This window comes from Callithrix jacchus, chromosome 10, assembly GCF_049354715.1.
Source record: "Callithrix jacchus isolate 240 chromosome 10, calJac240_pri, whole genome shotgun sequence".
Taxonomy (NCBI): Eukaryota; Metazoa; Chordata; class Mammalia; order Primates; family Cebidae; genus Callithrix; species Callithrix jacchus.
In genome coordinates this window covers 63,091,584-63,119,281 of record NC_133511.1, presented here as the reverse complement: position 1 = coordinate 63,119,281, position 27,698 = coordinate 63,091,584, and the positions used below count along the sequence as shown (strand labels likewise).

The 27,698-nt window shown below is 41.1% G+C and overlaps 1 pseudogene across 1 annotated transcript in view; it reads right to left on the bottom strand.

Moving 5' to 3' along the window:
• The window catches only part of LOC128929136 (aldo-keto reductase family 1 member B1 pseudogene), an 82,612-nt pseudogene extending 54,914 nt beyond the window's left edge, over positions 1–27,698 (bottom strand). The window contains exon 1 of the transcript XR_013523224.1: positions 1–27,698. This exon is cut by the window's left edge and continues 2,824 nt beyond it. The product of XR_013523224.1 is annotated as an aldo-keto reductase family 1 member B1 pseudogene (transcript).

Genomic DNA, 27,698 nt, shown 5'->3' with positions numbered 1-27,698 from the left:
GCTTAAAAGACATAACAGTGCTGGGGAATAGTTATGGGCTACAGATGCATACTAGGGATGCTCTACTCCAAAGAAACAGAAAGAGGCCAGGTGTGGTGGCTCACACCTGTAACACCAAACCCTCTGGGAGGCTGAGAAGGGAGGATCGCTTGTGCCCAGGAGTTTGGGACCAGCTTGGTAACATACATAGTAAGACCCTGTCTCTACAAAAAAAGGTTTTTTTTTTTAATTAGCTGGAATGGTGGTGCATGCCTATAGTCCTGGCTACTCGGGAGACTGAGGGGAGATAACTTGAGCCCAAGGGGTCAAGGCCACAGTGAGCCATGATCACACCACTGCACTACAACCTGGGTGACCAAGCAAGAACCTACCGCAAAAAAAGAAAGGAACAGAAAGAAGCAATTACTGTGAATGTCAGGGTTGGGGAATACTACTGGAGAGAAGGGAGGGGCTGGCATTGTACCCATCTCCAGCCCCTTCTAGAAGTACAGAGTCTAGTGGGGAAGACAGCAGCACAAGTGGAGATTCAGGCTGCAGCACCAGGAAGTTCCCTTCCACCTTCCCACCTCCTTGCCCTTTGCTTGAGGGAACAGGAGCATGATTTTCTTTCTTCTTTGCCTTTCTAACTAGATAGAGTTTCTGATGGGAGAATTTATATACCGGATGTATAGCAACAACATGAACAGCCAGCTGGAATTGATGGCTTCGTTGATACCCCAGCCAGGCACTTCCCTGATTCCTCTGCTAAGTACATCTAGATGTTTCTGCTGTCCAGGATTCTCAGCCACATGCTCGGTGCCCACTCCCAGATTCTGGAAATCCCCTGGCATCCCTCCCCCAAAAGGAGAAAGGCTCACTTATGATTCTGCATAGAAATTGTCTCTATGTGTCTTTATTTTTTATTTTATTTTTTTGAGACAGAGTCACTCTGTCGATCAGACTGTAGTCCAATGGTGTGATCTCAGCTCACTGCAACCTCCATCTCCCAGGCTCAAGCAGTTCTCCTGCCTCCGAAGTAGCTGGGATTAAAGGCACCTGCAACCATGCCTGGCTAATTTTGTATTTTTAATGGAGACAGGGTTTTGCCATATTGGTCAGGCTGGTCTTGAACTCCTGGTCTCAGGTGATCTGCTCACCTAGGCCTCCTAAAGTGCTGGGTTTACAGGTGCGAGCCACTGCACCCAGTCATTTCTGTATCATCCCCCTAGGCCAGCTTCTGCATGTTTGGGCTTGATGAGGCTGTGACTGTCCAGCTGGCTGCCTGTCATCTTTAGTGGTGCTGTCTCTGTGCCTCCTCCATGCTTCTTAGCTTCCCATAAATTCACTTTCTTTTCTTTTCTTTTGAGATGGAGTTTTGCATGATCTCGGCTCACTGCAACATCTGCCTCCCATGTTCAAGCGATTTTCCTGCCTCAGTCTCCCAAGTAGCTGAAATTACAGACATGTGCCACCATGCCTGGCTAATTTTTGTATTTTTAGTAAGATAGGGTTTCGCCATGTTGGTCAGGCTAGTCTCAAACTGCTAACCTCAGGTGATCCACTCACCTGACCTCCCAAAGTGCTAAGATTACAGGTATAAGCCATAGTGCCCAACCTCAGTTTTAAAACTCAGCCTGAGTGGGCTTCTCTTGCTAGCAGCTAAGAGCTCTGACCCCTATGGCCTTCCCCCACCCAGTAGGAAGTGTTTGGATGTTTCTGGATCTAAAATCCAAGTGTCTAAGCCTAGCACTCGTTGCAAATGCAGATGGTCACACAACTTTTTGACTTTACAATGGCACAAAAATGATCACATTCAGTAGAAACTGTGCTTTCAGTACCGATACAACCTTTCTGTTTTTCACTGTTAGTATTTAATAAAGTGCATGAGGCCCAGGTGCAGTGGCTCATGCCCTTAATCCAGTACTTCAAGAGGCAGAGGTGGGAGGATTACTTGAACCCAGGAGTTCAAGACCTGCCTGGGGAACATAGTGAGACCCTGTCTCTATAAAAAAGATAAAAATTAGCCACATGCAGTCATATGCACCTGTAGTCCCATCTACTTGGGAGGCTGAGGCAGGAGGGATCACTTGAGCCCAGGAGGTTGGGGCTGCAGTGAGCTATAATCATGCCACTGCACTCTCACCTGGGTAACAGAGTAGGGCCTCATCTCTTAAAAAGTAAAAAGTTTAGGCCGGGCGTAGTGGCTTACACCTGTAATCCCAGCACTTTGGGAGACTGAGGTGAGTGGATCACGACAAGGTCAGGAGTTCCGGACCAGCATGACCAACATGGTGAAACCCCGTCTCTCCTAAAAATACAAAACTTAGCTGGGTGTTGTGGCTCACACCTGTAATCCCAGCACTTGAGGAGACTGATACAGGCAGATCACCTGAGCTCAAAAGTTCGCGACCAGCCTTGCCAACATGGTGAAACTCCATCTCTACTAAAAATACAAAATTTAGCCAGTGCTCACGCCTGTAATCCCAGCTACCCGGGAGGCTGAGGCAGGAGAATCACTGGAACCTGATAGGCAGAGGTTGCAGTGAGCCAAGATTGCAGTCCAGCCTAAATGACAGTGTGAGACTCCATCTCAAAAAATAATAAATAAACGCATTTTCAACTTAGTATATTTTCAACTTTTTTTTTTTGTAGAGACAGGATCTCACTGTGTTTCTCAGGCTGGTCTTGAACTCCTGGGATCAAGCAATCTTCCCACCTTGACCTGCCAAAGTGCTGGGATTATAAACGTGAGCTACTGCATTTGGCTGCTATTACCAATTTATGATAGATTTATGGGGATATGACCCCATCATGAGTCAAGGAGCATCTGTAATCATGCTGAAAATGGGGGTGGTTTGTGTGATGATAGGGGGGAATGTCACAAAATACAAGGAGACCAGGGCCTGCAGGGGGACACCATAGGCTTCCTCCTCTGTGTCTCCTGCTGCAGGACAGACCCCAGGCTCAGAGCTCTGCAAATCCACGCTGTCTGCACTGCAGGGCTTTGAAACCACAGCTGCCGGTTGTGGGTGATGTTGGGGCAGGAGCAAGGGAAAGAGAACACATCAGTGATTGCACCTGCAGCCAAATTTGCAGAGCAAGTTCATTTTTTCTTTTCTTTTCTTTTTTTTTTGAGATGGAGTTTTGCTCTTGTTGCTCAGGCTGGACTGCAATGGCATGATCTCAGCTCACCATAACCTCAGCCTCCCATGTTCAAGCGATTCTCCTGCATCACCCTCCTGAGTAGCTGGGATTACAGGCATGCACTAGCATGCCTGGCTAATTTTGTATTTTTAGTAGAGATGGGGTTTCACCATGTTGGTCAGGCTGGTCCCGAACTCCCAACCTCAGGTGATCTGCCCACCTCCACCTCCCAAAGTGCTGGGATTACAGGTGTGAGCCACAGTGCCTGGCCAGCCTTTTGTTTTTGTTTTCAGAGGGAGTGTTTTTCTATCACACAGGCTAAAGTGCAGTGATGCAATTTTGGCTCACTGCAACCTCTGCCTCCTGGGTTCACACAATTATCCTGCTTCAGCCTCCCAAGTCGTAGGGATTACAGGCTCCTGCCACCACACCTGGCTAATTTTTGTATTTTTAGTAGAGATGGGGTTTCATCATGTTGGCCACCTGGTCTCAAACTCCTGACCTTAAATGATCCACCTGTCTCCCAAACTGCTGGAATTACAGGCGTGAGCCACCGCACCTGGCCCTCGTTGCCCTGTCCTGCCTGCTGGCTCTGTACAGCCTCAGCTCCTCTTCACCCCCACCCCTAGGTGATAGTGAGCAACCCTCACTCCCTGGGGTTCTAGGCTACCTTCTATGAGAGCAGTTACAAGTTAGACGAGAATACCAAGTACAATCTGGTAAGCTATGTCCCCACCAAACCTCACCGCATGTCCACCGAGAACCCCCTCTTATTTCTTGCCTTACCAGCATAAAGAGCTGAGGAATTTCCAGGTGACACAGCCCCTAGCCCTGCCCCGTGGTGGGAAGACCATCAGGCAGCCATCACCTATGCACCTGACTTAAGTGTCACACGGGTCAGGTGCAGTGGCTCACACCTGTAATCCCAGCACTTTGAGAGGCTGAGGCAGGTGGATCAAAAGGTCAAGAGTTTGATACCCACCTGACCAACATGGAGAAACCCTGTCTCTAATAAAAATACAAAAATTGGTGGAGCATGGTGGCACGTGCCTGTAATCCCAGCTACTCAGGAGGCTGAGGCAAGAGAATCACTGGAACACGGGAGGCAGAGGTTGCAGTGAGCTGAGATCATGCCACAGCACTCCAGCCTGGGTGATAGAGATCCCATCTCAATCAATCAATCAATCAATCAATAAAGCATTACACAGGAGATTCCCGGATGGCATGACAGGGAGGATCCTAACCCAGCCTGGGGCAGGGCTGAAAATCTGAATTAGCTGAGGCATGAGGATTCAGTTGGGGCAATTTCCACAGGGCAGGGGCCTGATCAGGTGCAAGTCAGCAACAGCAAACTTCTTTGACCAGGCTCATCACATCATATCTAGGTGAGTGAGGAAAACAGTCACTCCTCACTGTGGGACCCCAGAACTCAGGGAACAAGGGAATGGGAACCATCATACTGGGGCCATTGTTTCTGTAAGCTTCCAGAAGCCTTTCACAGGTGGTGGGATTAGAATGGAGCAGGGCTTCGCTAAGCACGGTGGCTCACACCTGGAATCCCAGCACTTTAGGAGGCCGAGGTGGGTGGATCACCTAGGGTCAGGAGTTGGAGACCAGCCTGGCCAACACAGCGAAACCCTAGCTCTACTAAAAATGCAAAAATTAGCCAGGTGTGGTAGCACTCACCTGTAGTCCCAGCTACTCAGGAGGATGAGGCAGGAGAATCGCTTGAACCTGGGAGGCGGAGGCTGCAGTGAGCCAAGATCGCATCACTGCACTCCAGCCTGGGTGACAGAGCAAGACTCTAACTCAAAAAAAAAAAAAAGTCAGCACGATGGACAGAGCAGGGCTAAGCAGCTTCCAGGTTCACCTCCCCTCCAACACCCCATCTCTCCCACTGTCCCGAGTTGGGGGATGCCCATAGTGTTCCACAGGTGCACTTGGGATTTTCTCTCTCGACCCCACATTTACCTAAGATAGCAGCAGCACTGGGGCAGGACTGACCCAACTTCACTTCCAAGTATGCTGTCTCCTGGACAGAGGTGTGCACTGGGCTGCCTACGGGGAGTCCCTTAGCAGGAGCAGAGAGAAGTAGTGCTGAGATCACAACCCCAGCTCCAAAACAGTAAAACAGAATGATTAAAACACTTTACAAGAGCCAGGTGAGGTGGCTCACACCTGGATTCCCAGCACTCTGGGAGGCCGAGATGGGCAGAGCACCTGAGGCCAGGAGTTCAAGACCAGCCTGGCCAACATGGTGAAACCCTGTCTCTATGAAAAATACCAAAATGAGCCAGGTGTGGTGGTAGGCACCTGTAATCTCAGCTATTCAGGAGGCCGAGGCATGAGAATGGCTTGAACCTGAAAGGCGGAGGTTGCAGTGAAGCCAGATCATGCCACTGCACTCCAGCCTGGGTGACACAGTGAGACTCCATCTCAACAACAACAACAACAAAACAACAACAACAAAAACAAACATTTTACAAATGGTGGTCCCTCAAAACACTTAAACACAGCATTACCATTTGCTCTAACAAACCCACTGCCATCCATCCCAAAAGAATAGAAAGCAGGAACTCAGGGAGGTATTTGCACATCTGTGCTCACAGCAGCATGATCCGCAACAGCCAAAAGGCAAAATCAACTGACGGTTCCACCATCAGATGAAAAGATAAACACAGTGTGATCCATCCACACAGCAGAATGTGACTCAGCCTTAAGAAGGAAGGGATGCCAGGTGCGGTGGCCTGGGATTACACTTGTAATCCCAGAACTCTGGGAAGGCATGGTGGGTGGATCACCTGAGGTCAGGAGTTCAAGACCAGCCTGGCCAACATGGTGAAAACCCATCTCTACTAAAAATGAAAAAAAAGTTATCTGGGCATAGTGGGTGCCTATAATCCCAGCTACTTGGGAGGCTGAAGCAGAAGAATTGTTTGAACCCAGGAGGCAGAGGTTGCAGTGAGGCGAGATTATGCCATTATACTCCAGCCTGGGCAACAAGAGCAAAACTTTGTCTCAAAAAGACCAAAAACAAAAAAAAAAACTTTGCAAAACTGACTCAAGAAGCAGTGAAAACTTGATAGAAGTTTAAGCCCCATTTGGGACCACAGGCTCTCAGTCAGTATTTGGATTTTTTTTTTGACAGGGTCTAACTCTGTTGCCCAGGCTGGAGTACAATGGTGCCATCTCAGCTCACTGGAACCTCTGCCTCCTGGGTTCAAGCAATTCTCTTGCCTCAGCCTCCTGAGTAGCTGGGACTACAGGCATGTGTCACCTCACCTGGCTAATTTTTGTATGTAATCCCAGCTACTTGGGAGGGTGAGGCAGAGAACTGCTTGAACCCCAGAAGGCAAAGATTACAGTGAGCTGAGATTGCGCCACTGCACTCCAGCCTGGGTGACAGAGCAAGACTCTATCTCAAAAAAGAAAAAATGGTATTTTTAGTAAAGACGGGGTTTCACCACATTGGCCTGGCTGGTCTTGAACTCCTGACCTCAGGTTATCTGTCCGCTTCAGCCTCCCAAAGTGCTAGGATGCTCATAGGCATGAGCAATCTCCCCAGCCAGTATTCAGAAATTAATGGATGAATAGGTGGATGGATGGATGGATGGATGGGTGGGATATTATTCTGTTTTCCCACTGCTATATAGAACTACATGAGACTAGGTGATTTATAAAGAAAAGAGGTTTGACTGATTCACAGTTCCTAAGGCTTAAGAGAAAGCATGACTTGGGGGGGTCTTAGGAAACTTACAATCATGGTGAAAGGTGAAGGAGAAATAAGGCATGTCTTCTCATGGCAGGAGGAAGAAGAGAGAGAGAGAGAGAGAGAGAAAGAGAGGCATTGCCTATGACAGGATGGGATAGGTGAGTAACTCAGGAAAGCCAGAGAAATACCCACACATGGCATTGAATCAAAAATTTAGGTGGCTGCTCTTTGGTTGTGAAATAATCTTTTTTGGAAGTCCCATCAGCTCTCAAGTTTCCCCACTTTAGGGAGGAAAAAGCTCCCCATGTTCCATGATCCTGTACTGGCATAATTCTATCAGCCACAGACATCAGCAAAAAGTGCACAGCAGATTAATCCAAAGACAGGGCCGGGCATGGTGGCTCATACCTGACATCCCAGCACTTTGCAAGGCCAAGGCGGGTGAGTCAGCTGAAGTTAGGAGTTTGAGACTAGCCTGGCCAACACAGTAAAACTGTCTCTACTAAAAATACAAAAATTAGCTGGGCCTGGTGATATGCATCTTACTTGGGAGGCTGAGACAGGAGAATCACTTGAACCTGGGAAGCAGAGGCTGCTGTGAGCCAAGATCAAACCATTACACTCCAGCCTGAGTGACAAGAGTGAGACTGTCTCAAAACAAACAAATACAAAGACAACAGCGTTTAACATTCCATAATGCCAAATCTAATCTTAGCTGACACTTTATTGAGAGTGGCCTCTAACACCCTAAATCTTAGGAAAGACTTTAACCTTGAAACAATCCAAGATGGCCGATCGCTAACATCTCGGGATTGCAGCTCCCAGCGAAAGCTTAGACAACGAGAGGACGCCACACTTTCAGACAAATGTTGGTCGCTCATGGAGCAGAAGATTCCCAGTGGAGGAGCTCCACGGGTCACCAGCGTGACTCTTGTGGCTGGCGCAGTGGTTTTGTCAGCATCTCGGCGCAGCAGCTCTCAGTGCATAGTAAACGGGACTAGTTCCCCTTCTGACCGAGGTTTGGAGGAGCCACACGGGTCGCCAGTGTGACTCTTGTGGCCAGCACAGTGGTTTTGCTGGCACCTCAGCGTGGCAACTCGCAGTGCAGAGTAAACGGAACTGGTTCCCCTTCTGACCAAGGTTTGGAGCTCCGGGAAGGCAGAGTCGCCTATTACGAACTCAAAAAAAAGCCAGACTGGAGATTCCCGGGCAGAAAAGCACCATCAGTCTTAACACCGCGGTTTTGGCGGCACAGTGGGTTGCTCATATTTCGGCCCTGGGAATTAACAACTTGGACATCCACTCAGAGACCTAATTTGAAAGCTGGTAATTACAAAGACAACAGGTGGATAAATTTACAATGATGGGAAGAAACCAGTGTAAAAAGGCTAAGAATACTCAAAATCAGAATGCCTCTCCCTCTAAAGAGGATCACAGTCCCTCATCAACAAGGGAACAAGACTTGATTGAGAACGAGTGCATCCCTTTAACAGAATCAGGCTTCAGAAGTTGGATAATAAGAAACTTCTGTGAGTTAAAAGAACATGTTGCAACCCAATGTAAAGAAACTAAGAACTTTGAAAAAAGGTTTGATGAAATCCTAATGAGAATAGACAACTTAGAGAGGAATATAAGGGAATTAATGGAACTGAAGAATACATTGCAGGAACTATGAGAAGCATGCACAGGTTTAAACATTCAAATTGTTCAAGCAGAAGAGAGGATATCAGAGGTAGAAGTCCAACTTAATGAAAGAAAACAAGAAGACAAGATTAGAGAAAAAAGGATAAAAAGGAATGAGCAAAGTCTCCAAGAAATGTGGGACTATGTGAAAAGACTAAATTTACATTTCATAGGTGTACCTGAATGCGACAGAGAGAATGAATCCAAGCTGGAAAATATTCTTCAGGATATTATTCAGGAAAATTTTCCTGAACTAGCAAAGCAGGACAATATTTAACCCCAGGTAATACAGAGAATACCACAAAGATATTCCTCAAGAAGAGCAACCCGCAAGGCACATAATCGTTAGATTCACCAGGGTTGAAATGAAGGAGAAATTACTAAGGGCAGCCAGAGAGAAAGGTCAGGTTACCCACAAAGGGAAGCCTATCAGACTTACAGCAGATCTCTCAGCAGAAACTCTACAAGCCAGAAGAGAGTGGGGGCCAATATTCAACATCCTTAAAGAACAGAACTTTCAGCCCAGAATTTCATATCCAGCCAAACTAAGCTTCACAACTGAAGGAAAAATAAAATCTTTTATGAACAAGCAAGTACTCAGAGATTTTATTACCACCAGGCCTGCTTTACAAGAGCTTCTCAAAGAAGCATTATACATAGAAAGAAACAACCAGTATTAGCCTTTCTAAAAATATACCAAAAAGTAAAGAGCATCAACATAAAGAAGAATTTACATCAACGAATGGATAAAACAGCCAGTTAACATCAAATGGCAGTAATCCTAAATTTAAATTGACTAAATCCCCCAATCAAAAGATACAGCCAAAACCCAATGGCATGTTACATCCAGACCCATTTCACTTGCAAGGATACACAAAGACTCAAAACAAAGGGATGGAGAAAGATTTACCAACCAAATGGAGAGCAAAAATAAATAAATAAATAAAAAGCAGGAGTTGCAATTCTCGTATCTGATAAAATAGATTTTAAAGCAAAAAAGATATAGTGGTAAAAGAATCAATGCAACAAGAAGAGCTAATGATCCTAACACCCAGATACATAAGACCTATAAAGAGACTTAGACTCAACGAGACAGAAAATTAATAAGGATATCAAGGACTCGAACTCAGATCCGGAACAAGTAAACTTAATAAATATTTATAGAGCTCTCCACTTTAAATATACAAAATATACATTCTTGTTAATACCACATCACACCTACTCATAGGTTTAAATGAAACATTGATTGGCCATTATTAATTCCCATTTTTTTAAGAATAAAGCAACATTTCCCTTCTCTCTCCCTCTTTTTCTTCCTCTTTCTTCCTCTACTTCACTCCTTTTTTTTCGATCCTTCTCTCAAAAAAAGAAAAAAAAGAAATCAACTTGTAGACCTCTAGATCCAAGTCAGCAATGTCTCTCTCATTGCTCGATTTCCTTCCTTCCCTTCTCTCCCTCCCTCCCTCCCTTCCTCCCTCCCTTCCTCCTTTCCTCCCTTCCTGCCTTCCTCCTTTCCTAAAAAAGAAAAAAAAAAAAAGACTCTAACCTTTCTAAGTTTTACCTCAAACACAACTTTTGCAAGTGTTCTTGCCTTTTCTAGGAAGGGACCTTTTATCTATCTTAGGAGACACTCTAACTCCCCTAAATTGGGCTAACAATCCAATCCCATTCTTTACCTGGGTATGCGACCATTTACAAAAAGTTATCCAATTGGTGATTCAGTCTATTTCCTTTGGGTTGGGGTTTCCTTAGTATCATTCCTTTGTGATTTACTGGAAAGAAGCTTCCAGAAATGGTCCCAATCTAGAAATGGAGAGTGGGTTCTTGGATCTCATATGAAAAAAATTTACGGCCAGGGGTGGTGGCTCATGCCTATAACCCCAGCACTTTGGGAGGCAAAGGTAAAGAGGGAAAATGATAATTAAAAATAAATAATTTGCAATTGCTGTACAATAAAGCAAAATTTACTGGGTTGGGTTCAATAGAAAACCTAACCTCCTGCTCTGCTTAAAATTAACTAACTCACTGTGAATCATTTGACCTTATCTATCCTCCCTGCATTCTTAGCAAAGTTCTCAGGCATCTAAAAGTCCCTGTTTTTCTGGCTAACCAGCTGCAAGCTCACAGGGCAGATAACAAAGAATGTACAATTTCTCAAAATTTTTCTTTTTCAATGTAATATACATCACAAAACATGTCACAGGTTAATCAACTGTACTTTGTTCTTGGTTTTGTAAATTTGCTTCCTGCTTCATCATCCTGTATTACAAAGGTGCTTAAAAAGCTCTCAGTTGCTTTGTACCTTGCTCAGTCTTAGGAAGTGATTCCACTGAGCCCATAATCATGTTAAATACATTCCTCCTACTACCCCATCCGTCTCTCCAAGTCTCTAATTTCCCACTTCAACTGAACCTAGAGCTGGGGAGAAATGCTAACAAATTGGCTCTCCCAAGCTGGCTCCATTTCACCACTACCCCAACCACACCTAATTGGTTCTCTATAACAAACAAAGAGAAAGTTTTCAAAAGGCAAATCTGACCATGTTGCTTGACCCTGGTGACATGTTTTGGCTTTCTTTTCCTCTCACAAGCCTTCCTTCAATTTCTCTGCACTCCCACCCATCACAGGACACTTTGAGAAGCTGGAAAGTTATTTTGTTTCTTCAGTTAGTTATCTAATATCCCATAAATGTTAGCTCAAGAGTCACTTCCTCAAAGATGTTTTACCTGACCTCCTTGGCTATGTTAAAACCTCTTACTCATCATCCTCAGCAAACTGACACAAGAACAGAAATTGAAACACCGCATATTCTCACTCATAGGCGGGTGATGAAAAATGAGAACACATGGACACAGAAAGGGGAGTACTAAACACTGGGGTCTACTGGGGGGGGAAAGGGGAGGGCCAGTGGGAGGGGGAGGTGGGGAGGGATAGCCTGGGGAGAAATGCCAAACGTGGGTGAAGGGGAAAAGGAAAGCAAAGCACACTGCCATGTGTGTACCTACGCAACTGTCTTGCATGCTCTGCTCATGTTCCCCAAAACCTAAAATCCAATAAAAAATTAAAAAAACAAAACAAAACAAAAAAAAACCTCTTACCACAAGTCCTTATACGGAGATATCCCTCTACATTACAGCCATAGTCGCAGCTACAATTTTGCATTTCTTGTTCATATTAAATAATTAATGTTTGCTTCCTGGACTACACTCTATGTTTCACAAAAAAACAACACCTGCTTTTCAACACAAAATCCCTAGCTCTATAAACAGTGCCAAGAACAAATCAGGAACTCAGGAATTACCTATTTTTGAAGACTTAACAAATCAATAACTGCCTAAAAGCGTAAATAAATATGCTCCCCTGAAAACTTAAAAAAAGTTGGAGATTAGCTCATGTTATTATTCTTTGATGTGTCTCCAATATAACTAGAGTTTAACAACTTTAGAGAGACTGAAAAGACCGTAGAGGGAATACTTAACTGTTCCAAATCTAAGTGACACTATTTATTCAGATAAAGAAACAAAAAAGAGCTGATAGAACTTTAAACCTGTGTGATAAGTACCCTCTAAGAATAAAATAGGTTAGTTTTAGCCATTCTTTAAAAATAAGACTTCTATACTAAACGACAGCATCTGTGACCTTTCAGAAGAAGCTTATTGAACCTTCTTCGTGACAAGAAACTGAAGCACTACAAAAAGGTTTTGAAACTTGGAGTGAATGACAGTATGTTTCAGCAATGCTTCATCTATGCAAGGGTAAACAAATCTCTTCCCAAGGTTAGATTTCTTTTTTTTTTTTTTTTTCTTCACAAAACCACTTTTTATTTGAGGCAAAGAGAAGTCTTGCTGAAAGGATTACAGTTCCAAGCAGTCAAAACTCAGCTGTTAGTGGTACCATTTTGATCTGGCAGATTTTGCTTCTCTTTGGTCAGAAAAGGGTATTCAGGTCGTACTTTCCCCAGTGGGGCAAAGAGAAGGGCAAAGCAAACTGGAAGAAACTTCTACTCTACTGGCAGTCCTCATCAGATCCAACATCAAGCTAGACACGCTCTCACTGGCCACTCTATAAGTTGCTGTCCCACTGCTGAGTGACACAGGCTATACTACGTTTGCAAGGAAAAAAATGAGGCAGGAAACACAGGTATAGGTCACTTAGGGATGCGGAGGCATCCACAGCTTCAAAACTCTTCATAAAAAGGGTAATCCTTGTGGGAGATACAGCTCACCAAGGCACAGACTCTCCAGTTCCTGTTGTAGCCAAGTAACGTGGTCATATCCTGACTGCTCAGTTCAAAGTCAAAAACCTTAAAGTTCTCAGCAATGCGTTCTGGTGTCACAGACTTGGGGATCACCACCAAGTTCCTCTGCATGGGGAACCGGATCAGCACCTTGGCTGTGGTTTTATTGTGCTTTTCTGAGATCGCCTTGATCCTGAAATCCTCCAGGAGGGAAGGGTCCTCGGGCTTGGCCTAGGGTCAGTCGGGAGAGCCTAGGGGGCTGTAGGCGGTCACCATGATGCCTTTGGACTGGCAGTACCGGATTAACTTCTCCTGAGTTAGGTACGAGTGGCACTCAATCTGGTTAACTGCAGGTTTGTTTAAGATCCTCTCCACCTGGAGATGGTTGAAGTTGGAGATGCCAATAGCTATCACCAGCCCTTCATCCACCAGCTCTTCCATGTCCTAGAGAGAAAAGAATGTTGCCCACATGTTCAGAATGTTGGTGTCATTGGGAATCATGTTGCCTGACTCATCCAATGGGAAAAATTCCTCCCCAGTGAATAAGGTAGAGGTCCAGGTAGTCCAGCTTCATGTCACTGAGCATCTTCAGGCAGGCTCCTTTCACCAGGCCCTTCTCATGGTACGTGCACCACAGCTTGCTGACGATAAACAGCTCCTCATGCTTCACCCCCTGCTCCTTGAGCTTCTCCTGAATGGCTACCCCCACCTCATTCTCATTGTGGTACACGTGGGCACAGTCGATGTGGCGGTACCCAACGTCGATGGCCACCTTCAGCCTCAGTCACTTGGCCTGGAGGGGACTTCCAGGTGCCCAGCCCGAGGATAGGCATCTTGGCACCGTTGTAGAGCACAAGGTGGCTCGCCATTGCTGCTGCACTCCCCAGACCCCCGTCCAGAACCCTACCGGTTAGATTTATTTCTGCAAAATAATATAAAATGTGGAAATGGACAAAGAAGTAATAGAATAATTTTTCTTTTATCTCTGCGTTTCTAACTTTACAATGGTTATAAAAATCCCTTCATTTCAGACACTGAGCTATGGTATGGACATAATATTTGCATTTCAACAGGTGTATTTCCAGCAAAGTATTAATATAAAATATAATCCAAAGCCAATTATGGTTATTCTTTCATTCTCTTCAGAGTTTGATTTTTATGTACATTTCATGAAATGCTCTTTTTTCTGTTTTTTGAGATGGAGTCTCGTTTTTCCCACCTTCAAGGTTCAAGTGATTCTCCTGCCTCAGCTTCTTGAGTAGCTGGGGTTACAAGTGCCCACCACCACTCCCAGCGAATTTTTGTATTTTTAGTAGACATGGGGTTTCATCATGTTAGCCAGACTGATCTCAAACTCCTGACCTCAGGTGATCCACCTGCCTCTGCCTCCCAAAGTTCTGGGATTACCAGTGAAAGCCACCGCAACCTGCTGAAATGCTCATTTACATGGAACTGACTTGAGAAATGTAGAGTTGTGAGTAACATGTGTTGGGGGAAGCAGCAAAGGAGAAAGAACTTACAGAGTGCCTACAGAAATTGGTTATGAGTAACATATAAATTGGGAAGAACAAACTGCAGCAAACCACAGGAGGCCTCTGAGAAGGAAAACTTCTCCATGCCTCATGTTCCCATGCAGGGTGAGCTAGGCTCTGTTACCATAAAGGTCGTGCTCAAGAATGTAAAACCCCTTCATAGCACTAAAACGTAAACAGACTTGTAGGCTCCCTGTGAGGCCACATTCCACCAGCTGCCCATAGATAACAGGGTATAGATAACCACATGTTCTTGTTTTGTGAAACTCCCAAACTGCCACTGTTATAAATCTTCAGAATGACACACCAGTTCCTGCTCACTCATTCACCCCACCATCACATCACCCTCTTCCCACCATCACTCCACTACCTGCCCTATAGATCAAAGTGATTGTAACCAATAAATACTGTGGAAGATCAGAGCTCAGGGCCTTTGTACCCTCCTTTATGCACTGGCCCCCCTCGTCCCACTTCATGCATTCTTAACTTGTCATTTTCTCATTCCTTTGTCACCACCAAACTCGGGTACCCACTGGTGGCATGTGGGGTCTTCTTACTTTTGTTTAACTCCATGCAATGTTTGTTTGTAATGTGACGGAAATGACTATATGGTAAACCATGCTGAAGGTTGACTGGAAGATATGTATATTGTGTTATTAGAAGGCTAAACCCTGGTTTCCCCATGACATTTTTTGACAGAGTCATCCTGAGTGCTGAAGACCTATTATAATATATTCTTTCTAACTATAATTATTTAGGTAGACTATCATTGTTCCAATCTGAAGTGAATGGTTTCTTTATAAAATTATCTCCCATATTCAGCAATTCCCAACTGATCACCAAATGCCACGTTTTACATGGTAAAAGCCATCTGTTCAAATAGTAACAATTAAACAAAAAACTATCTAATCTAGGTAAACAGAGCATCTTCATCACAAGAACATCATCTATTGTCAGCATCATTTCAATTCTTTAGTTTACTGGATAAACGTCATGTCTAATCTTATGTATAATCCAAATTTTGGAATTCTGATAATTTAAGTATCTTTTTTCATAGAATATGAGAGTACTACATATAATAAGGATAAGTGGTTTCATGTTATATGTACATATACATATGTATATCAAAATATAAAAATATTTAATTGATATACATTAAAAATACTCAAAAGCAACACACATTAACTTCTTGAAAGATCAGGTCTGTTTACTCACCAATGTAATATCAGTAACTAGACCTGGCACTAACAGTGTTCAAAAATTTTTTCCTTTGGGTTTCATATATAATTGATATCTCATACAATATACTCTTTTTAAGTATACCGTTCAATTCATTATGTCTTAGCAAATGCATATGGTCACATAACCACCACAACCACCAAAACAGAGTATTTCCATCATCTCAAAAAGTTCCCTTATGCTCGTTATTAGTCCCCTAATCCCGACACAAGCTCCAGACAACCACTTTGATGTCTGGCCCTAAAGTTCTGCCATTTCCAGAGCATCAAATATGTGGAAACATAGATTATGTAGGTTTTTTAGCCTGGCTTCTTTCACTTAGCAACTATGTTATTATTCTATTACTAGTTCATTGCTTTTTATTGCCAAGTAGTATTCTATTGCATGGATATACCATAATTTGTTTATCCAGCTACCATTTGATAAATATTTGAATTATTTCCAAGTTTTGGTAATTATTAAAACTGCTCTAAAAATTTGGATGCAGGTTTTTTTGTGAACATATGTCTATATTTCTCTTGGGTAAATATCTAGGAAGATATTTACTGGATGACATGTAATAATAATTTTTGATAAATGAATAATGTCCCAATATTTCACATGACCCAAATATACTGCCATATCAGTAATAAACTTTTCTTTTGTTTCTAAACCCCATAGGGCTGCGCAGCTCTTACAGTCTGTTTCTTAATCTCAGAATACTGGGTGGTGGGGAACTCATAGTTGTTTTAATATTTTTAAAGCTACAAATAATTTTAGTCCTTTAAAGTTTCTTTGCCAATAAAACTTCCCCCAAACTAATGAGTTTCTTCCCTAATTTGTCAGTTCTACATGCCATTATGTCACCTACAATTCTTTCCATAACTAATTCTTTATTTATTTCATCACCTGACCTCTCTTTCTCGATTTAAAAATGGGTTACTTTTACACTGTCAAGCTTCTAAGGAGAGACTATAACTTTAGTTAGGTCTTTGCCTTGGGCCATTTTATCCAAATGAAAAGTTTCACTATGTGCCATTTAATCTGATCCTTTCCCTGAGGAGTCTTAATCCACTGAAAATTGTTATCAATATTTATGAAGTCCACATGTTTAGTCTGATATTTGTCTCAAGGCTGAATTTTGATAGGTTTCTGTCCCTGAAACATTTTCTCAATTGTACACTGTAATTCTCGAGGTCTAAAACCAGCTTATTTCACAAATCCACAATTACAACAAGGGTAATCAAGAGTGTGCTACCATCATGACAGCTATATAGATCAATGGAACACATATCAAAGTCCAAAAATAAAAACCTTATGTCTACGGTCAACTGATTTTTGACAAGAGGGCTAAGAACATTCAATGGGGAAAGAATAGTCTTCTCAATAAATAATGCTAACAAATGGCTATCCATGTGCATGAGAATGGAGGTTGACTCTTATTACCACAAACAAAAATTAACTCAAAATGAATCAAAGAACCTGAATGTAAGTGTTAAAACCATAGAGCTCTTCAAAGAAATCATGGTTGTAAATCTTTGTGCCTCTGAATTATATAATCAGGTATTCCCTTTTATTTTTGTTTGCAAATCAGCCAATTCTTTCCCAAATTTGTCTCTTTAACAGTACATACTGCTATTATTCTGTGTTCCATCCTCTTTTCCCAGAGAACAAGTTCATTAGACTGTTGTGCCTCCTCAATTACCACAGACAATAGTTTTACTAAATTCACTGCCACTATGTAACATTAATCCTCTATCTTTTCAGCCTCAAATATTAGTTTCCTTGCTGGGTCTTCCTTAAATGCTAAGGTAATGCCACACTTCTGAGTTTTTGTTATGCAGCATTCCAATCCCAATACCGTTTTCAACATTAGCAAAGACAAGCAATATAGTAACCTGAAATTTCCAGGGGCTTCACTGATTCAGTGTAGCAGTAGAGAGGGAGAAGGGCCGTTTTTTCAACATGTTCCACACATGGTCACCCAGAGACCAGGCTAAGAGAATTTACCAATTGGAACTCTACTGATCTTCAAGCTGGATGTTCACACACCAATTCTTATCTATTTTGGTTTGGAAGAGATTACCTAAATTCCTATTCATAGCCCACTGACAACTGTAAGAGACTTGGAATGTTTGGTGATCATGACTGCCTATGCCACAATATAATTTCATAGTTTTAATGACATAGGTTCTATACTTTTCCTGTTTCCTCTCTAAAGTTTTTGAAATGAAGATAAGAATATACATTTCAAAATAATATTTGAAAATTACATGAGATAAAGTACAAAGTATAATGCCCTATAATACATTATTCTTCAAATGATGGATTTTCAATGTTGCATAAAAAGATCTTACAAAGTAAAAGATCCATGTACATCATTTAAAAAAACAACGGTGCTTGAGAATTTAAGTTACTTACCCTTAAACTGCAATCATCTTTGTCGTCACATGATTTCACTTTTGTTGAAATAGGCCTAGATCTACTTCTTGCTGATCTCTCTTAAATGAGTCAAGATAGGTCATATATCATATAGAAAAAAAAAAGCCACTAAGATATATTCAAGTGCCTCTCTGAACATTCATCATTTCAGAATTGTCCAAGGTTACCATAATGTAAAGGCACAGATTTCTACATGCTATAGTATGAAAAAGTCTATAATACTAGTTGTACCTTTCATTTGTTCTGGGTTAAAAAATCCCATCCTAAGGGGAAAATATAAGAATATCAAGGCCTTTACATAATATTTCTAACTCTGGCTTCCCCATCTCTTTAGATTCTACACAACACACAGTGGAAATTAGGAGGCACAAGAAATGAAAAATATAAATTCACTTAATGGGTAGAAAAACTTCAATATTGAGAAGACCAGGAAGATGCTAAAAATGAAGTATCAGTAGTAAAAGATTTTGGCAAAGACACATCAAGAAATGAAAGTTGTGCAGTGTTCACGCCAAGGGCTTAAGACAGTTAACGTGACTCGCCCCATCTTGGCTGCTGGACCTATCTGCACTCACCCCTCTCGAGGGCTGTCGAGCTGAGACAAATGTCGCGGGCTGAGTCACTGAGGCAAAAACAGAATACAAAGCAAAGGTCTGCGGTTTATGAGGACATTGTGCTGTCTGCTTTCATGTCCCCATCAGTCTCTGTGTAAGCAATAAACTTGCTGCAATTGAGATGCCTAAGAGGGGCAAGAGACCCCTGCCCATATTTTCCCTGGAGCTAAGCCTTTGATCCAACTCCTGATGGAAAACAGGATTAACAAGCAACCTTAAAGGCGCCATTGTTTGTTTGCACTGTGTATCTTTGAAAAACAAACTGCTTTGTAAACTATTATCACAAACCCCCTTAAACTGCTTTGTGAGTGGTTATCACAAGCCCCTGATAACTATTTTTATGGAGTTTCTATTTCCTTTCTGTTTACCCCTTTTTCTGCTGAGATACAGTAAATGTAACAAGAAAAAAAGGTATAAAAGCTATAACCCACAAGAATAAATTTGCTGCGTTTTGACCATAAGATACATAGACCTCCAGACTCCGCTTCACTATTTTCTTTCACTTCTGCGCACTCTCTCCCTCAGGTTGAACGAGACATCTACGTTGGTGGTCTCGGGGACTCCCGCAGGTCGGTAGCCCCCCGGCAGATGTGCCAGACCCCAACAGAAAGTGAGGCAAGATGGTGAAATAGAAGACTATACTATTCATACCCTCTGTAGGAACACCAGATTTTAACAACTACCTGAACACAAACACACCATCATGAGAACTGAAAATCAGGTGAGCAATCACAGTACCTGGATTTAACTTTATATCATCGAAAGAGACATTGAAGAAGGTTGGACAGATAGTCTTAAATTGCTGACACCACCCCTCTCTGACTCCCTTCTGCAGTTCTTGTGCAGCCTAAAGAGTCTGTGCACATGGGGGAGAAAGAGCACAGTGACTGGGGGACTGTACAGTGAACTCAGGGTTGTCCTGTCAGAGTGGAGAATAAAGTCATGTGGGGCTAACACAGTACCTATGCATGGAGGAAGCAGTTGGACCAGGTATAGGCAAAGGAAAAATTGCCCATCCTATGAGTCAGAACTCAAGTTTCTCAGCAAGTCTCACCACCACAGGGCCAAGTGCTCTGGGGTCCTAGGTAAACTTGAAGGGCAGTCAAGGATACAGGGACTCCAATTTCTAGTCAACTCCTAGTGCTGGGCTCAGCTTAGAGCCAGAGGACTAGGTTGGAACCTAGGGAGACATCAACTGGGGCACTAAAGGATTGCTTACACCATGCCTTCCCCAACACAAGGCAGTGCAGTTTGCAGAAACAAAAGTATCTTCTTCCTTCTGTTTAAGGAGAGGAGAGCAAAGAATAAAGAGGATGTTGTCTTGCATCTTAGATACCACCTCAGCCATGGAAAGCAGCTAATAGAGTGCCAGGTAGAGTCATGAGGCCACCATTACAAGTCCTAGCTCCTGAATGACATATCTAAACACACCCTGGGCCAAGAGGGAACCTGCTGCCTTGAAGGTAAAGACCCAGTTCTGACAGCATTCATCACCTGCAGACCAAAGAGACCTAGGGCCAAAAATAGCAGCAATGCCAAGGTATTAACAGTATTCCATAGGCCTTAGGCTCTGAGACCTACTGACTTCAGGGGTGACCTGACACATGCAGTAAGAGTAGTTGCAGTGACTACTCTTTCTGCTTATGAAAGTAGATGGAAAAGTAAAGGGGCCTCTGTCATTTCACCTTATGTATCAGCACAGTCACAGCACGGCAGAGCACCAAGTGGGCTCTCATGGTCCTGTGGCCTGTTTCCAGGATTTGTTTCTTAGACAGTATTTCCAGACTTGCCCAGGGCCAGAGGGGAGCCCACTGCCCTGAAGGGTGAGCCCCAGGCCTGGCAGCATTCACCACAACCTGACTGAAAAGCCCTTGGGCTTTAAGTGAACACTAGCAGTGGCCTGGCAAAACCCTGCTGTGGACTGGTGGTGGTCATGATGACAAGGAGAGGCTCTTCTGCCTATGGAAAGGAAAGGGAAGAGCAGGAAAGACTTTATGTTGTAGTGTGTGTGTCAGCTTAGCCACAAAACACTAGAACACCAGATACATTTCTAAGATTTTTAACTTCAATCTCTGACTCCTAGACAGCATCTCTGGACCCACCCAGGGCCTGGGGGAAGGACACAAACCTTGCTGGCCTCATCACCTGCTGATTGTAGAGCTCAAGGGCCTTGAGTGAACATAGGTGGTGGCCAGGTAGTGTTTTGGTTTCACATGTGACCCAGCACAATTCCAGCGGTGCTGTCCAGGGACTGCTTGCATTGCCATACCCCCAGTTTCAGGCAGCTCAGCTCAAAGAGAAAGAGATTTCACTTGTTTGGGAGAAAGAAAAGGAAGGGAACAAGAGTCTCTGCCTGGTAACCCAGATAATTCTTCTGGATCTTTTCCAAGACCACCAAGGCCTCTATGAGTCTCCAAGAACCCTAGTGATATTGGGCAGGGGGCCTAAGTCCCTTCAAATAAATGGAAAGATATCTCAAGAAAGATGGGCACAAGTAAGCTGAGAATGTAAAGACTACAATACTTAACTCCTCAATGCCTAGACACTGAGAAACATCTACAAGCATCATGATTATCCAGGAAAACATGACTTTGCCAAATGAACTAAATAAAACACCAGTGACCAATCCTGGTAAAACAGAGACATGTGACCTTTCAGACAGTGAATCCAAAATAGCTGCTTTGAGAAAATGCAGAGAAACTCAAATAACAGAGAAGAAATTCAAATTTCTAACAGATAAATTTAACAAAGAGATTGAAAGAATTATGAAGAATCAAGCAGAAATTCTGGAGTTAAAAATACAACTGACATACTGAAGACAGCATCAGAGTCTCTTAACAGCAGAACTGACCAAGCAGAAGAATTAGTCGTCTTGAAGACATGCTATTTGAAAATATAGTCAGAGGGGAAAAAGAATGAAGCATGCCTCCAAAATCTAGAAAACAGGCTCAAAAGGGCAAATGTAAGCATGTTTGACCTTAAAGAAGAGGCAGAAAGAGACAGAGGTAGAAACTTTATTTGAAGGGAAAATATCAGAGAACTTCCCAAACCAAGAGAAAGGTATCAATATTCAAATACAAGAAGATTACAGAACACCAAGCAGATTTAACCCAAAAAAGATAACCTAAAGGTATTTAATAACCCAACACCCAAAGGTCAAGAATAAAGAAATGATCCTAAAAACAGCAAGAGATAAGAAACAACACACAAAGAAGCTCCAATACATCAAGCAGCAGACTTCTCAGTGGAAACCTTACAGACCAGGAGACAGTGGCATGATGTTTTTAAAGTGCTGAAGGAAAAAAAAGTCATTTATGTTAGAATAGTATTATCCAGCAAAAATAGCCTTTAAACATGAAAGAGAATAACAGAATTCTCCAGAAAAACAAAAGCTCAGGGATTCCATCAACACTGGACCTGTCCTACAAGAAATGCTAAAGGTAATTCTTTAATCTAACAGAAAAGGATGTTAATGAGTAAGAAGAAATCATCTGAAGGTACAAAACTCACTGGTAATAGTAAACACATAGAAAAATACATAATATTATAACACCATAATTGTGTATCAACTACTCTCAAGTAGAAACACTAAATGATGAACCAATTAAAAATAATAACTAAAACAACTTTTTAAGACACGGACAGTACAATAAGAAACAGGAACAACAGGTTAAAAACTAGGGAGATAAAAGTAAAGTGTAGAGTTTTTATTAGTCTTCTTTTTGCATGTTTGTTTATGTAATCAGTGTCAACTTGTCATCAGCTTAGAGCAATGGGTTATAAGAGTATTTGCAAGTCTCACAGTAATCTCAAGTCAAAAAACATACAATGACCACACAAAAAATAAAAATCAGGAAATTAAATTATACCACAAGAAGAAATCACTTTCAATAAAAAGAAGACAGGAAGAGATACTACAGGACAACCAGAAAACAAATAAGAAGATGGCTGGATTAAGTCCCTTATCAGTAATAACATTGAATGTAAGTGGACTAAACTCTTCAATCTAAAGACAGACTGATTGAATGGATAAAACACAACCCCATGATCTGTTGCTTACAAGAAACGCACTTCACCTATAAAGATATACATAGACTGAAAATAAAAGTGTAGAAAAAGATATTCTACACCAATGGAAACAAACAAACAAAAAAGGCAGGTGAACCTATACTTAAACAAAATAGATTTCAAAACAAAAACTGTAATAAGAGACAAAGAAGGTCATTATATAATGCTAAAGGGGTCAACCCAACAACAGGATATAATCACTGTAAATATATATGGACACAACACTGGAGCACCCAGATACATAAAGCAAATATTATTTGAGCTAAAGAGAGAGCTAGACTGCAATACAGTAAGAACTGGAGACCTCAGCACCCACTTTTAGCACAGAACAGCTCTCCCAGAAAGAAACTCAACAACCATCAGACTTAATCTGCACTACAGAACAAATGGACTCAACAGACATTACAGAACATTTCATCCAAAGACTACAGTATACACATTATTCTTCTCAGCATATATATCCTTCTCAAGAACAGGCCATATGTTAGGTTACAAAACAAGTTGTAAAATATTTTAAAAACTGAAACAGTATCAAGCATCTTCTCTGCCACATGGAATAAAACTAGGATAAGAACAACTTTGAAAACCATACAAAGACATAGAAAATGGGCAGTATGTTCCTAAATGACCAGTGGGTCAATGAAGAAATTAGGAAGGAAATTTAGAAATTTCTTGAAACAAATGATAATGAAAACACAACAGATAGACTGAAAGCAGTTCTAGGAAGGAAATATGTCACTGTAAGTGCCTATAACAAAAAAAATAAAAATTTCAAATAAATGACTTAGCAATGCATCTTTTCTTTCTTTTTTTTCCCCCAGAGATTCACTCTGTTTCCCAGGCTGTAGTGTAGTGGCACAATCATGGCTCACTACAGCCTGGACCTTCCTGGGCTCAACAATCCTCCCTCCTTAGCCCCCCAAGTAGTTGGGACTATAGGCATGCACCACCACATCTGATTAATTTGTATTTTTTGTAGAGATGAACTTGGACTATGTTGCCCAGGCTGGTTTCAAACTTCTGGGCTCAAGTAATCCACTTGCCTTGGCCTCCTAAAGTGCTGGGATTACAGGCATCAGCCATCACATCCAGCCAGCAATGTATCTTAAAGAACCAGAAAAGCAAGAGCAAACCAAATACAAAATTAGCAGGAGAAAATAAGATCAGAGCAAAAATAAATGAATTTGAAATGAAGAAAAGATCAATGAAACAAAAAGTTTTTTTTTAAAAGATAAGCAAAATTAGCAGAGTAACAAAGAAGAAAGATGACCCAAATAAATACAATTAGAGATTAAAAATGAGGCATTACAACTGACACTGCAGAAATTCAAAGGCTCGTTAGTAGCTATTGTGAGCAACTATATGCCAATAAATTGGAAAATCTAGAAGACACCAATAAATTGCTAGACACACACATACAACCTACCAAGATTGAACCATAAAGAAATCTAAAACCTAAACAGAACAATAACAAGTAACAAGATTGAAGCCACAATAAAAAAAAAATTTCCCAGTAAAGAAAAGTCCAGGACCTGATGACTGCACTGCTGAATTTATCAAACATTTAGAGAACTAATATCAATCCTACTTAAACTATTTCAAAAATTAGAGGAGGGAGTACTTTCAAACTCATTTTATGAGGCTAGTATTACCCTGATACAAAACAAGAGAAAGACACATCAAAAAAAGAAAACTACAGGCCAATATCTCTAGTGAATGTTGATGCAAAAATCCTCAAAAAACACTAGCAAACAGAATTCAATAATACATTAAAAATATCATTTGCCCTGACCACATGGTATTTATCCCAGGGATGCAAGGCTGGTTTGACATACACAAATTAATCAATATGATACATCATATCAACAGAATGAAGGACAAAAACCATATTATCATTTCAACTGATCCTGGAAAAACCATTAGATAAAATTCAACATCCCTTCGTGGTAAACACACTTAAAAAACTAGGTATGAAAGGAACAGACCTCAATATAATAGTGGCCATATATGATAGACCCACAGCTAGTGTCATACCAAATGGGAAAACTGAATGCCTTTCCTTTAAGAACTGGCCAGCTTTCACCACTGCTATTCAACACAGTACTGAAAGTCCTAACTAGAGCAATCAGACAAGATAAAGAAATAAAGGGCATCCAAATCAGAAGGAAGAGGTCAAATTATCCTTGTCTGTAGATGGCATGCTCTTATATTAGGAAAAAATTAAAGACTCCACCAAAAACTATCAGAAGTGATAAACTCAGTAAATTTGCAGGATACAAGATCAACATACAAAAATCAGTAGCATTTCTATATGCCAACAGTCAACAATCTGAAAAAAAATAAAAAGTAATCCCAAAATAAAGGGCCACAAATAAAATTAAATACCTAGGAGTTAACATAACCAAAGCAGTAAAAGATCTCTACAACAAAAACCATAAAACATCAATGCAAGAAATTGAAGAGGACACAAAAAAAATGAAATTATATTCCATGTTCATGGATTAGAAAAATCAATATTGTTAAAATGTCCATACTACCCAAAGCAATCTACAGACTCAATGAAACCCCTTTCAAAATACCTATTGCATTTTCACATAAATGGAGAAAAAATCCTAAAATTTATATGAAACCACAAAAGACCAGAACAGCCAAAGCTATCCTAAGCAAAAGGAGCAAAACTGGAGAAATCACATTACCTGATTTCAAATGATACTATTGAGCTACAGTAACCAAAACATCACAGTACTGGCACAAAAACAGACACACAGACCAGTAGAACAGAATAGAGAAAAATCCAGAAACAAATCCGTATACCTACAGTGAACTCATTTTTGACAAGGTTGCCAAGAACACACACTGGATAAAGGATATTCTCTTCAATAAATGGTACTTGGAAAACTGAATATCCACATCCAGAAGAGCGAGACTAGACCCCTTCCTCTTCCCATATACAAATATCAAATCAAAATGGATTAAAGACTTAAATCTAAGACCTCAAAACTATGAAATTACTGGAAGAAAACATTGGGGAAACTCAGGACATTGGAGTAGACAATGGTTTCTTGAATAATATGTCACAGGCACAGGTAACCAAAGCAAAAATGGACAAATGGGATCACTTCAAGTTAAAAAGCTTCTGCAGTGAAGGAAACAACCAATAAAGTGAAGAGAAAACCCACAGAACGGGAGAAAATATTTGCAAACTACCCATCAACAAGGGATTAGAAGGCAGAAAATATACAGAGCTCAAACAACTCTATAAGAAAAAAATCTAATAACCCAATTTAAAAATGGGCAAAAGATATGAATAGACATTTCTCAAAAAAAAAAAAAATACAAATGGCAAACAGGCGTTAAAAAAAAGGTGTTCAACATCATTGATCATCAGAGAAATGCAAATCAAAACTACAATATCATCTCACCTCTGATAACATGGCTTATATCCAGAAGACAGGCAATAAGAAATGCTGGTGAGGATGTGGAAAAAGGGAACCCTGGTACACTGTTGGTGGGAAGGTAAATTAGTACAACCACAAAGGAAACAGTTTGGAGGTTCCTCAAAAAATTAAAGTTATCATATGATACAGCAACCCACTGCTGGGTACATGCCCAAAAGAAGGGAAATCAGAATATCAAAGAGATATGTGCACTTCCATGTTTGTTGCAGCACTATTCACAACAGCCAAGATCTGGAAGCAACCAAAGTATCCACAAACAAATGAACAGATAAATAAAATGTGGTACATATACACAATGGAGTACTATTCAGCCATAAAAGATAACAAGGCCCTGTCACTTGCTACAACATGGATGTAACTGGAGGTCTTTGAGTGAAATAAGCCAGGCACAGAAAGACAAACTTCACATGTTCTCACTTATTTGAGGGATCTAAAAATCAAAACAACTTAACATATAGAGATAGAGAGTTAAGCACGGTTACCAGAGGCTGAGAAGGATAGTGAGGGGATGCAGGAGAGGGAGGTAAGGATGGTTAATGGGTACAAAAAAATACAGGTAGAAAGAATGAATAGTATCTAATATTTGATAGCACACAGGTTTATTATAGTCAAAATAACTGTACATTTTAAAATGCTAAAAGAGTATAATTGTATTGTAACACAAAGGATAAATACTTGAGGGGATGGATACCCCATTTTCCATGATGTAATTATTACCCAATGCATGCCTGTATCAAAATATCTCATTTACCCTATTAATATACACATTTACTATGTAACTACAAACATTAAAATTTTAAAGAGAGTATACAAAAATTAAATATAGAAACCTTATATTGTTTTCTTCTGCAGGGGTGGGAATCTACTCCCCAACCCTTTTCCCAGCTTGTCTCAATTTTCTATTATGTTTTTTATTTGCAGGGGGAAATTCTTTATAGGGGGCTCTCTAAGCAGAAAATGTAATGAATCTGGCATTCTACTATACTGTGGGGTCCTTTTGTACAATATTTTCCTGCTCTTCAGACACTGGCAAAAATTAAAAGATGAAATAAAAATATTTTTAGTAAAACATTTAATTATAAATCTAACTAGCAAATCTGTAACCATTATCAAAATATGTTACTTGAAATGTTATGTATGACACATTTCTTATTCCTAAACTAACAATCATTGATTTGTATAAGGCATTAAGATAAAATATTGCCTAGGTTTCCTTCCCTGGTTCCATCAACTTCATTTTCGGGGATAGGGAGGACAGAAAGTAAGAATTAAAATTAGGTAAGAACTAGTAAAAGCTTAAAAATAGACTCTTTACTCTTCTAAGGAGAGTTACTCTATCCTATCAATTAGTAATAATAATTTATAATGATAATTTAGCTGACTGGTGGATCTAAATGGAAAATACCTTTTCAGTGATTTTCAGAAAATGTGTGCTTACTAAAAATTTATGCATATACATATACCTACACCTATGCATATATATTCATGTTCAGTTTGTAATCATTCATTGAATTGGACCCTCATCCTTTGGCTAATTTTTTGTATGTATATCACATATCAAATTAAAAAGTTAAAACACAAGCATTTATATGGAATTATTAATAACTGTAC